The sequence below is a fragment of the Henckelia pumila genome, chromosome 4, assembly GCF_033568475.1.
Source record: "Henckelia pumila isolate YLH828 chromosome 4, ASM3356847v2, whole genome shotgun sequence".
NCBI lineage: Eukaryota > Viridiplantae > Streptophyta > Magnoliopsida > Lamiales > Gesneriaceae > Henckelia > Henckelia pumila.
The window spans coordinates 40955567-40969210 of NC_133123.1; positions in this window are offsets into that span (position 1 = coordinate 40955567).

Below are 13644 nucleotides of genomic sequence, written 5' to 3' on the forward strand. Positions count from 1 at the left end.
TTTCAGCACGCAGTTTCTTCTCTTGATCCATGCCTATTTTAATGTCGTCACGCAAACGTCGATTGTCGCCCCTAAGTTGTTCCATATCCTTAGTAAGTCCAAGCTTTTCTTGTTGCTCACTGGCAAGTTGTGCCTTCAATCTCTTAATCACACGATTTTTGTTGTAGATGGCGAACTGATGCATGAGAGAAGCGGCTTGGGCATCGGTACCGGGGAAAACCATTTCCTAAAAAAGCTTAGAAGTTTGAATGTATAATACGAGTGATCAATTAATACAATAACCATGAACCAACATCAAACTTTCAGTTTAAAATATTTTGGTATAACATACGTGTTGAATGGGATTTTTCAAGGAAATTTCCAGAATGGACCGAAAATATAAGTCATATGGATCATCATTATAAAGTTTAATGAATAGGATTTTGAATTTTATATGCAAAGTTATAACCATCAAATTTGCTTTAAATACTCAAACCTAATTAACTCAAATTTGAGTTCAGTCCCTATCAATCAAGAAAAAAATGTGTATGCACTCCGTGATCCACAAAAAAAAGTTTCTGCACTGCCTGAGCCATGTTTTTTTACAAGTAAAAATCGGTACAAAACGTTGAAAAAATGATATTAATATATGATATTTAAACATTAAATGATTTAGATTAGATCTGGTACGAAAGATAACATTTTGGGTACAAAATTTGAACAATTTTATTTATGTCAACATTTACAACACATGTTTGCATACTCAGTACTTAATCCTATATTAGTACCCGACCTAAAAGAATTGGTACTCCAATATCATATATTAGTACCATATTTTCAATATTTTGTACCGTTGTCACACAAAAAAAGACAAATATGTAATTAATATTAATACATGCATATATTTTTTAGTACTCGAAAATCATATATTAGTATCAATTTGAAACAATTTATGCTCAAATATCATGTACTAGTACTATATAATCTATATTTTCAATATTGTGTACCGAATTTTATAAAAAAAAATACATGTGGTCACACGGAATGCAGAAACATTTTGTTGTGTATCAGGGGTTCAAACATATTATTTTGACAGAGATTGAATGCAAAGTTATGTTTGGGTTCGGGAATTTAAAGGAAAAGTCATAAACAGAGCATAAATATATAACAATGAAATTTTGTCCTATTTTCATGAATTACTAATGAGGTTTTGATTGTTAATCCTCTAAAGAATGAGGTCATGTAACAATTATAATTTCATGGTCATATCATAACATAACATATTTAAGAATTTTTTCTCCATATAAAACTCAAATCCTAACAATGATTAGACATGGTTCTATAAGACAGGACATATATAGAACAAAGAAGAGCATGCTCGATCGAGTTAACACATACACATATACTTTTTATAATATAAGCACACTTACAAAAATTGCTCAACAAGAATTTCGGTTGCTGTTTAAAACTCGAAAATTAGATTGTTGCTTGTTCTGAAATTCAGACCGCTGCTTGCTCGAAATCTAAAAGAGTTTGTGGTGTGATTGCTGCAATGTTTGAGATCTATTTATAAGTGCTGCGTTTTTCTTATTATGGCACAAAATCGTGTTATTTATGGCACAAGAGAGATCAGAACTCTCTAAAAAGACAAGAGAAGAAAGAATGAGTGAATTGGTGAGTTCGAATGAATGCAGGGGCTATCTATTTATAGACGTTGGAAGGCTGCCTCGGACGGTTGCACCCCTTCGATGCATGCATGGCCGAAAAATTGCAATGGTTCGGTCTGAAGAGATGCACCTGTTACAAGAATAACGTCTATTCGAGTACTTATAGCAATTGCTGCTTTAAATAATCTCGAAATTCATCAAATGGATGTTAAAACGGCCTTTTTAAATGGTGAGTTAGAGGAAGAAATATATATGGCACAACCTGAAGGATTCATTGCTCCCGGTCAAGAAAAGAAAGTGTGTCGACTCATTAAATCATTGTATGGGCTCAAACAAGTGTTGGAAAACGCGGCTCTCTGATCAATCACGATTGATACCCGGTGCAGCGGAAGTTTAAAAATTTTATCATGGAACAATTCCATGGTGTGGGTATCAACCGTTCAACGATTAAATTATTGTGTGTGTAAAATTCAAATAACAATTAATTAAATTTTACCTTCAATCTCGAAGCGAGATTAATGGACACCACACAGATTTCTCTGCGCTTCTTGTATCTCCCAGGAACTGATGAACTCCTTCAATCAGGTCCACGAATGGGGTTTAAATCCCTCTGATAGATTGCACTAGAAAATCTATCAGAAGTTTTTCTGCGAAGAGATTAAACGAATCTGATTCGTTATTCCTGACTGCAATTCAAAATCACAGACCGGAATTTCTCGGGCAGAGTATGGGAGGGGTCGGCCGATTATTACTTTGAGAGGCTAGGGTTTTCGATTTTTGCTTCTCAAAAATAATGAGCTGTTGTCTGTAATTTCTGTACTGCAATAACTTATTTATAATGCAGGCCACTAACACTTAGGGCCCATTAGTCATAAGCTAGGGCCCGACAAGCAAAGCCCGCACGTTCAGAAATTAATATAAAATTCATCGTGACTCCGATTGATGAACCGATTTCACCAATGTGCACAGAAACCATTTCTGCACATTTTAAAGTCAAAATAAATTTTCTTGAATCCGAATTCAGTGGTTTCCAAAAATGCCCATCCCTATGTCATTTTAGGAAATCCTACTCCCTTACTCTTATTTAAGAAGTCCAACTTCTTTATTCATTAAATTTAACTCTTTAAATTTAACTATCTCAACGGGGATTAAAACTCCATTACACTGTGTGACCCTCAATGGTTCAGGGATACAGCTAGCCGTGGGCTCACAACTCCTTGTGACTCGGAACAACGATTTCCGACTTGCCCAACGAATCATGGTAAAGCGCCTAGCAACATCGCCCCATGATTCCCTAGGTATCACTGATAGTGCCTACAAGAACCAGTAGATTTTGGTTAGCGTACAGTACGGTCCCTTCATCCATATATCCCGATCGAATCAACAACCATTGGTATATCGAGAGTCGCTCAAGGTTCGATAACTATGCAATACATCTTGAAGATCAAATTAGTGACATCGCATGTGCTACTAAGAAACCATTTCTTAAATCACATCAAGTACTCTGGCCAGAGATTTGTCACACTAATATCTCCTCAGATCGCATAGGATATCCACACTCGCAAGTATGTGGTGAATCCTTGACAACAATGCATCGACTCCTATATGTGTCGTAACTGTACCCAATCCCGACACCTGATGACCCCCATAGAGTCGGTAAACGAGTCAAACACAGCACTAGCATATAGAGTCTCCATGATGTTTCAAGTCGTAAGGACTAATGGTGTACAACCAAAACCGCGGACTTTATCCACTCGATAAGTGATAACCACTTGGAAAGTCCGGATAGGGTAGTTCGATTATTCATCCTATGAATATCCATTTGCATGCTTCGAACATCTCCATGTTCCCTACCAATGAAACGTGGTACTCCGCATCGCAAATGCTAGTCTCACACTCGAGCGATCCTTATCCTTATTCTCGGACGGCTCAATCGACTAGGAACAGTTTAGAATATACAGTGACTATAAGATGTATTTCATGATAGACATCCCCATGTTCTACCACATCTTACATACACTATAGTATATTCAAGGTCTTTATCAAAACAACAATAGTATATCACAATATAACAATATGAAGAAAGATAAAGTCATTGCCATTAATAAAAGTGTAAATTTACATTAAACAAAAGATTGTTTGTACAAAGAGTCATCAAAGCCCATAGCCACAAGTTGGCTCACTGGGCACCCACTCTTTCAATCTCCCACTTGCCCTATAGCCAACTAGTCATACTACGTAGACCCATTGCTTCGCGATGTTTGTCAAACAATGGTCCTGGCAAGGGCTTAGTAAGCGGATCAGCGATATTGTCTGCAGAGGCCACTCGTTCGACAGTGATGTCTCCTCTTTCTACAATCTCCCGGATGATGTGGTATTTCCTCAGTACGTGTTTGGATCTTTGATGAGACCTTGGTTCCTTTGCTTGAGCAACGGCACCCGTGTTGTCACAGTACACCGGGACTGGACCAACAAATTCAGGAATGACGCCCAACTCTTGGACGAACTTCCTCATCCAAACGGCCTCTTTAGCAGCAGCTGATGCTGCAATGTATTCAGCCTCAGTGGTGGAATCCGCTGTGGTGTCCTGCTTGGAACTCTTCCAAGAGACAGCACCGCCATTGAGCATGAACACAAATCCAAAGGTTGACTTCGAGTCATCCACGTCACTTTGGAAGCTAGAGTCGGTATAGCCTTCCAATTTCAGATCTCGTCCTCCATATACCATGAACATATTCTTAGTCCTTCGTAAGTACTTAAGAATGTCCTTCACGGCTTTCCAATGCATTTGACCAGGATTAGACTGATATCTGCTCGTGACACTCAGAGCAAATGCTACATCCGGTCTGGTAGATATCATCCCATACATGATACTACCTATAGCTGACGCATATGGTACATGTGTCATATTCTCTATCTCTGCATCAGTCTTGGGACACATAGACTTGGATAGAGAAACTCCATGACACATGGGTAGATGTCCTCTCTTGGACCCATCCATTGAAAACCGTTTCAATATGGTATCGATGTAGGTTGATTGAGTGAGTCCTATCATTCTCTTAGATCTATCTCTATAGATCTGTATCCCAAGAATGTAGGATGCCTCACCCAAATCCTTCATCGAAAATCTACCTGATAACCATATCTTTGTTGACTGCAACATCCCTACATCATTCCCAATGAGTAGGATGTCATCAACATAAAGTACTAAGAATGTCACCGCATCCTTAACTACTTTCTTGTACACGCAAGGTTCCTCCGGGTTCTTGATGAAACCAAAATCTTTAATTGTTTCATCAAATTTCTGGTTCCAACTTCTTGATGCTTGTTTTAGACCATAAATTGATCTCTGAAGCTTGCATACCTTATGCTCGCTTCCCATGGATGTGTACCCCTCAGGCTGCTTCATATAGATTTCTTCCTTAATGTCTCCATTAAGAAAAGCAGTCTTCACATCCATTTGCCATATCTCATAGTCATACCATGCAGCTATGGCAATAAGGATTCTTATGGACTTGAACATAGCAACTGGTGAAAAGGTTTCATCATAGTCAACTCCTTGCCTTTGAGTATAACCTTTCGCCACCAATCGCGCCTTGTAGGTCAATACCTTACCATCAGGCCCAAGCTTTCTTTTGTAGATCCATTTACACCCTATTGGAACAATTCCATCGGGAGGATCTACTAAAGACCAAACTTGGTTTGTATGCATCGAATCCAATTCTGACTGCATAGCTTCAAGCCATAAATTCGAATCCGCATCAGAAATTGCTTCCTTGAAGTTTCTTGGATCACATCCAATGTCGGGATCATCTTGATCCCCTTCAAGAAGAAGACCATATCGAATAGGAGGTCTAGAAGTCCTCTCGGATCTTCTAGGTTCAGGCGTGTCCAGCAATGGTTCCTGAGGTGTAGGATCGTTATTTTGTATTTCGGGTTCTTCTCGAACCTCTTCGAGTTCCATCATCTCGCCTTTCTTATCCAATAAGAACTCCTTCTCCAAGAAGGTGGCATTCCTAGAAACAAACACCTTTGTTTCAGCAGGATAATAGAAATAATATCCGATTGAATTCTTCGGATACCCTACAAAATAACATAAGCTGGATCGACTATCCAACTTATCTCCCACTGTCCGCTTCACGTAAGCAGGACATCCCCAAATCCTCAAGTACGAATACTTAGGAGCTTTGCCATTCCATAACTCGTATGGTGTTTTGTCCACTGCTTTAGTGTGGACGTTGTTCAACAACAATACCGCCGTTTCAAGCGCATAGCCCCAAAACGAAGGTGGAAGCTCAGTGAAGCTCATCATAGATCGAACCATGTCCAACAAAGTTCGATTACGACGCTCCGATACACCATTAAGCTGTGGTGTCATAGGAGGAGTCCACTGAGAGAGAATCCCATTCTCTTTTAGATAGTCCAAAAACTCGGTACTTAAGTATTCTCCACCTCGATCCGATCGAAGTGCTTTAATACTTTTACCTAGCTTGTTTTCTACTTCAGCCTTGAATTCTTTGAACTTTTCAAATGCTTCAGATTTATATTTCATTAAATATAAATACCCATACCTTGAATAATCATCAGTAAAGGTAATGAAGTAGGTGTGGCCATGTTGAGTCCCTACTCTAAATGGACCACAAACATCTGTATGGATCAAATCCAACAGATTCTGACTACGCTCAGGTTTCCCCTTAAAAGGAGATTTAGTCATTTTTCCTTTTAGGCAGGATTCACAAGTAGGTAGAGAGTTAATATCAGACATATCAAACATGCCCTCTCCCACTAGCTTGTTCATCCTCCTTGAAGAAATATGACCTAGCCTAGCATGCCAAAGGTTCGCCGGGTTTTGACTATCGATTTTCCTTTTGTTTGTTGTCGCCGGTTTATCAACATAATTCACTGGAACGTCTTTTAGTTTTAAGTTGTATAGATCGTTTTCAAGTTGTCCATTTCCAATTAAACATTCATTCTTGTAAATATTGCAAATCTCATTCACAAAATTGCAAGAATAACCATCTCTATCAAGCATAGAATAGAAATAGAAATAATGTTTTTAATTAAATCTGGCACAAATAAAACATCTCTTAACAATAATTTAAAACCGTTCTGCAAAGTCAAACAAACATCTCCAATGGCCGTAGCTTCAACTCTGGAACCATTCCCGAGCCTCAGCTGGGTCTCACCCATTCTAAGCCTGCGACTTCTTGTCATCACCTGCAAATCATTGCAAATGTGAGATCCACATCCGGTATCCAATACCCAAGAAGTTGTATTAAGTGACATGTTTATTTCAATATAGAACATACCCTTTGCAGTTCCCAACTGCTCAAGATATTCCTTGCAGTTGCGCTTCCAATGACCCGGCTTCTTGCAGTAATGGCAAACATCCTTGGATTTTCCATTGTTTGAAGCCTTTGTCTTTTGCTTCTTCTCGGGCTCGACTTTCTTGGGTGGGGCAGAACGTTTCTTTCCCTTCATACTTGGCCCCTTCTTAGCAGAAGATGAGGAGCCCACCAAGAAAACGGGCTTATCCTTCTTAAGTGTGGATTCATATGTAACGAGCATATTGACCATCTCTTCTAGGGTGGCCTCTATCTTGTTCATATTAAAATTTATCACAAATCCATCAAATGAAGAAGGAAGAGACAGAAGCAATAAATCCACATTGAGTTCATGATCCAACACCAAATCTAGGGTCGCCAACTTTTGTATGAGCCAAATCATTCGTACCCCATGATCACGGACCGAAGTCCCTTCACGCATGCGGCACGTCATCAACTCCTTAACAGTTGCGAACCTTTCAGCCCTCGACTGAGCCCCAAAAAGTTCCTTGAGTTGCGCGTGAATGTCAGCAGCATTCACCGTGTCCTCAAATCGCCTCTGGAGTTCATCAGACATCGAGGCTTGCATATAGCATTTGGTCTTGATGTCATGGTCACACCATGCATCAAGCTTGGCCAATTCCTCCGGACTTATATCAGCTGGTGCTTTCTTCGGAGGTGCTCTCTAACACGTAGAGCATTTTCTCCGAAGTTAAGACAATCTTCAACTTCCGGAACCATTCCGTATAGTTGGCGCCAGTCAACTTGTTTTGTTCGAGGATCGAGAATAATGGATTTCGCGAATTCATTGTATGAAATACTGAAAAGAAAAACAGACATATATCAATGATTGTTTAACAATTTACTAAGACATAAAATAGGCGAATTTAATTTTATGAATCTCACTCCCACTATTTTAACGATTTCACCACCCTCTAGTGAAAACGGGAAACTTTTTCCTTAGTGAGAACATGGAGTCCAATTGACAAACTTATGGTCCCGAATAATATCAGCCAACCATAATTCTCAAAAGGTAGAGCCCAATTGCTTCCAAAGCAACCCCCATGTGTTTACCTCATGTCCAATAAGGGCCCAATAATATGACGCCGTTTAAAGTGACATGTCAAGATGACCCATCAATATTAAGTTGTGATGGACGGTCGCCATGTGGATCCCCCAATAATATGAGCCGATCCCATGGGAGTTCCACCCAACTTACAACATTTGTCGATCCAATGTACAGCTTTCCGACGGACGGGCCCCCCCAATAATATGAGCCGGAACGTATCCGGGTAGCATCACATACATTGACCGTTGATGGAAGGTGGGAACATTTAAACAAATTTAAATTTCCTTTATTTATCTTGATATAAATTTTAAATCATATTTAAAATGAGGGATTTTTAATTATAAAAATATTTGTCTCATCATATTCATTTTATTGCATGCTTGCCGGATTCACGCAATTTATGTCTAAACATGCATACAATCATAATATCAAATATTATATAGGATGATCGATTCCATTTCTAATTGACCCGTGGTTGCCAATCACGGGTCTTAGTCCAATCCTAGGTAATATGCAGTATGCAATGCAATCCTATTACATGTGCTTCCAATTTACATTTCTTCAGTCTTTATTGTCTGCTGGGCCCACCATCTTCAAATCTTGATCTCCCACTAAATCTAATGCATTTACAATAAATAACAATGACAAGTAGGGGATACATTTTAGGGGTGGGAACGGGCTATAAACCAAGCCCACTTTTATTACATATGACATTCATATCGGGCCATAAACCAGGCCCATTAATAAAACCAACAACAATAAAAACAAAATGTAAATTCCTAACATACACCTACAAAATTGGTCATGGCAATCGATCATCCTTATCCAATAACATTTAATTCAAAATTAATTTATTGGATAACATGCAGTGGCAATTCAAATTTAAACAAGATAAAATCATATTTTATATATAAAATCTCATTTCACATATAAAATCATATTTTATCTCTATATCAAATAAAATCATATTTTATCTATAAAATCCAATTTTACAAATAAAATCATATTTTACCCAATATATCATAAGATCATATCTTATCATCAATTGTACCAAAATAATTGATTTCAAAATTCAATTTACGGATAAAATATTAAAATTTTCCAAAAATTCAAATTTATATAAAATCAATTTTAAAATTTACGGACTCGAACAATTCGATCCGAAATCTCGTGAACCAATCAAAAACAATTTTTGACCGGACCAAAAATAAAATTTTATCACATTAAAATTAATAAAAATTTAATTTTTCCCGCGGGCCGCCCGGGACACTCCCGGGCCGGTCCGCACCCGGGGCGCGGGCCGGGGGCAGCCCGGCTGCCCCCTTAGGGCAGCAACAATTGCTGCCCTGGCGGCGCCTGGTGCCGCCGCTGGGCGGCGCCGAGTGCCGCCCCTGGGCGGCGCTGTGCGCCGCCCTGGGCAGCGCCGAGCGCTGCCCTGCGCAGCGCCCAGCGCTGCGCTGGGCAGCGCACAGCGCTGCCCTGGGCGGCGACGTGCTCCCCCTTTGGGCGGCGCCGTGCGCCTCCCCCGGGGGCAGCGACCATCGCCGCCCCCTCCGGGCAGCGATCCAATCGCTGCCCGGGTTTTGCCCCGGGAAAAAAAAATTTTATTTAAAAATATTTATTTTGTTTCAAAAACCGAGACTCAAAAATTTTGTACAATTGATTAATTCAATCGTTTGATCTGAGCAACCTGGCTCTGATACCACTGTTGGAAAACGCGGCTCTCTGATCAATCACGATTGATACCCGGTGCAGCGGAAGTTTAAAAATTTTATCATGGAACAATTCCATGGTGTGGGTATCAACCGTTCAACGATTAAATTATTGTGTGTGTAAAATTCAAATAACAATTAATTAAATTTTACCTTCAATCTCGAAGCGAGATTAATGGACACCACACAGATTTCTCTGCGCTTCTTGTATCTCCCAGGAACTGATGAACTCCTTCAATCAGGTCCACGAATGGGGTTTAAATCCCTCTGATAGATTGCACTAGAAAATCTATCAGAAGTTTTTCTGCGAAGAGATTAAACGAATCTGATTCGTTATTTCTGACTGCAATTCAAAATCACAGACCGGAATTTCTCGGGCAGAGTATGGGAGGGGTCGGCCGATTATTACTTTGAGAGGCTAGGGTTTTCGATTTTTGCTTCTCAAAAATAATGAGCTGTTGTCTGTAATTTCTGTACTGCAATAACTTATTTATAATGCAGGCCACTAACACTTAGGGCCATTAGTCATAAGCTAGGGCCCGACAAGCAAAGCCCGCACGTTCAGAAATTAATATAAAATTCATCGTGACTCCGATTGATGAACCGATTTCACCAATGTGCACAGAAACCATTTCTGCACATTTTAAAGTCAAAATAAATTTTCTTGAATCCGAATTCAGTGGTTTCCAAAAATGCCCATCCCTATGTCATTTTAGGAAATCCTACTCCCTTACTCTTATTTAAGAAGTCCAACTTCTTTATTCATTAAATTTAACTCTTTAAATTTAACTATCTCAACGGGGATTAAAACTCCATTACACTGTGTGATCCTCAATGGTTCAGGGATACAGCTAGCCGTGGGCTCACAACTCCTTGTGACTCGGAACAACGATTTCCGACTTGCCCAACGAATCATGGTAAAGCGCCTAGCAACATCGCCCCATGATTCCCTAGGTATCACTGATAGTGCCTACAAGAACCAGTAGATTTTGGTTAGCGTACAGTACGGTCCCTTCATCCATATATCCCGATCGAATCAACAACCATTGGTATATCGAGAGTCGCTCAAGGTTCGATAACTATGCAATACATCTTGAAGATCAAATTAGTGACATCGCATGTGCTACTAAGAAACCATTTCTTAAATCACATCAAGTACTCTGGCCAGAGATTTGTCACACTAATATCTCCTCAGATCGCATAGGATATCCACACTCGCAAGTATGTGGTGAATCCTTGACAACAATGCATCGACTCCTATATGTGTCGTAACTGTACCCAATCCCGACACCTGATGACCCCCATAGAGTCGGTAAACGAGTCAAAGCACAGCACTAGCATATAGAGTCTCCATGATGTTTCAAGTCGTAAGGACTAATGGTGTACAACCAAAACCGCGAACTTTATCCACTCGATAAGTGATAACCACTTGGAAAGTCCGGATAGGGTAGTTCGATTATTCATCCTATGAATATCCATTTGCATGCTTCGAACATCTCCATGTTCCCTACCAATGAAACGTGGTACTCCGCATCGCAAATGCTAGTCTCACACTCGAGCGATCCTTATCCTTATTCTCGGACGGCTCAATCGACTAGGAACAGTTTAGAATATACAGTGACTATAAGATGTATTTCATGATAGACATCCCCATGTTCTACCACATCTTACATACACTATAGTATATTCAAGGTCTTTATCAAAACAACAATAGTATATCACAATATAACAATATGAAGAAAGATAAAGTCATTGCCATTAATAAAAGTGTAAATTTACATTAAACAAAAGATTGTTTGTACAAAGAGTCATCAAAGCCCATAGCCACAAGTTGGCTCACTGGGCACCCACTCTTTCAACAAGCTCCTAAACAATGGCACAAAAAGTTTGACAAAACAATGATGTCAAATGGATTCAAGATTAATGAGTGTGATAAATGTGTTTATATAAAAGACACACATGACTTATATGTAATTGTTTGTCTATATGTAGACGACATGCTCATAATGGGTAGTAATCATGATATCATCATGAAAACTAAGAAAATGTTGACAAAACATTTTGATATGAAAGATATGGGAGAAGCTGACGTTATCTTAGGAATTAAGATTGTAAAAGCGCCTGAAGGAATTATCCTAACACAATCTCATTACATTGAGAAAGTACTTAGGAAATTCAACGCATATGACGTCACACCGTTAAAATCACCCGTGGATTTAAGTTTACATTTATCCAAAAATCGAGGTGAACCCGTATCTCAACAGCAATATGCAAAGATAATTGGGAGTCTAATGTATATTACAAATTGTACTCGTCCTGATATAGCATACTCAATAAATAAATTGAGTAGATTTACAAGTAATCCTAGTAATGATCATTGGAAAGCGTTGGAAAGAGTATTTAAATACTTAAAGTATTCAATGGACTATGGATTACATTATGCAACATATTCTTCCGTACTAGAAGAATACTGTGATGCAAATTGGATATCTGACACAAAAGATTCTAAATCCACAAGTGGATATGTGTTCACCATCGGTGGAGGAGCTGTGTCGTGGAAACCCTCAAAACAAACGTGTATAGCTCGTTCCACAATGGAATCGGAATTCATAGCTTTAGACAAAGCGGGAGAAGAAGCGGAATGGCTTCGTAATTTTCTAGAAGATATTCCGTGTTGGATGAAACCAGTGCCAGCAATTATGATACATTGCGATAGTCAGTCGGCTATTGGTAGGGCACAAAGTAGTATGTATAATGGTAAGTCAAGACACATACGTCGAAGAGATAATACCATTAGGCAGTTGATCTCAAATGGAGTTATCGCAGTTGATTATGTAAAATCAAAAGATAACTTAGCGGATCCGTTGACAAAAGGTTTAGGGAGAGATCAAGTAAACTGCTTATCAAGAGGAATGAGATTAAAACCTATAAAATTAAAGAATATTCATAGCGGAAACCCAACCTTGTAGATTGGAGATCCCAAGATCTTGGTTCAATGGGAAAATCAAGTTATGAATGTTCGTGTGCACTTAGAACTTCGTTCTCTTCTCATTCCTAGGATAAAAGTGCAACCTGTGCAAGTAGTGAGGTTAAGTTTTAAAACTTTTAATGATTCCTATATTTCTTTAATAAATAGGGTATGGCAGGATACTCATATAATAGAAGGTCACCTATTTAAGTGTGAAGACGGGCCGCTTCAAAAAAACACTTAAGAATCCAAGATTTTGTCCAGGGCCAAAACGGACAAAACCATGAGAACAAATAAAGTGTGAGAAAAATTATTGTGTGAATACTGTTGTCTTGGTTTACATCAACGGCTGAATAGTTCAAGACATCACGTTCACTAGGCAGCCTAGTAAATCCGATAGTATTTCACTAAGGAAGGTTCAAAGCCGCAAGCTACCTCTTCCCATACAATAATTTTCGTAAGAAACTCTGTTTTAGCATATGCATACATATTCGCATAAATCACATTCATGTGGGGATTGTTGGAAAATTTGTTATGGACAAATGGATGGTGAATGAGGCTTTATGCTCATTGTCCCACATTGATAAAATGTGGGAATAAATTGCACTATATAATGTCAAAGTTTAGACAATGGGTTGGGGCCCCAAGGGGTACCCATGTTTGTTAAAGGGAGCGGACCTAGTCTAGGCTAGGTTCGAACCATTAGCCACGCGCGCGCCGCCGCCGCCGTCCGACCGACCGGCACGGCACGGCACGGTCACGGGCTGGGCTGGGCTGGCTTTGACATGAATATAACTTTTTTGGACAAAAATTAATTAAATATTTTATTTTGCTTCCGAATCAGTGCAACCATCCAGCTCGGAAACAGTGCGTCCTTTCGGCTGAACAGGTGCATCTCTTCAGACCGAACCATTGCAACTTTTCG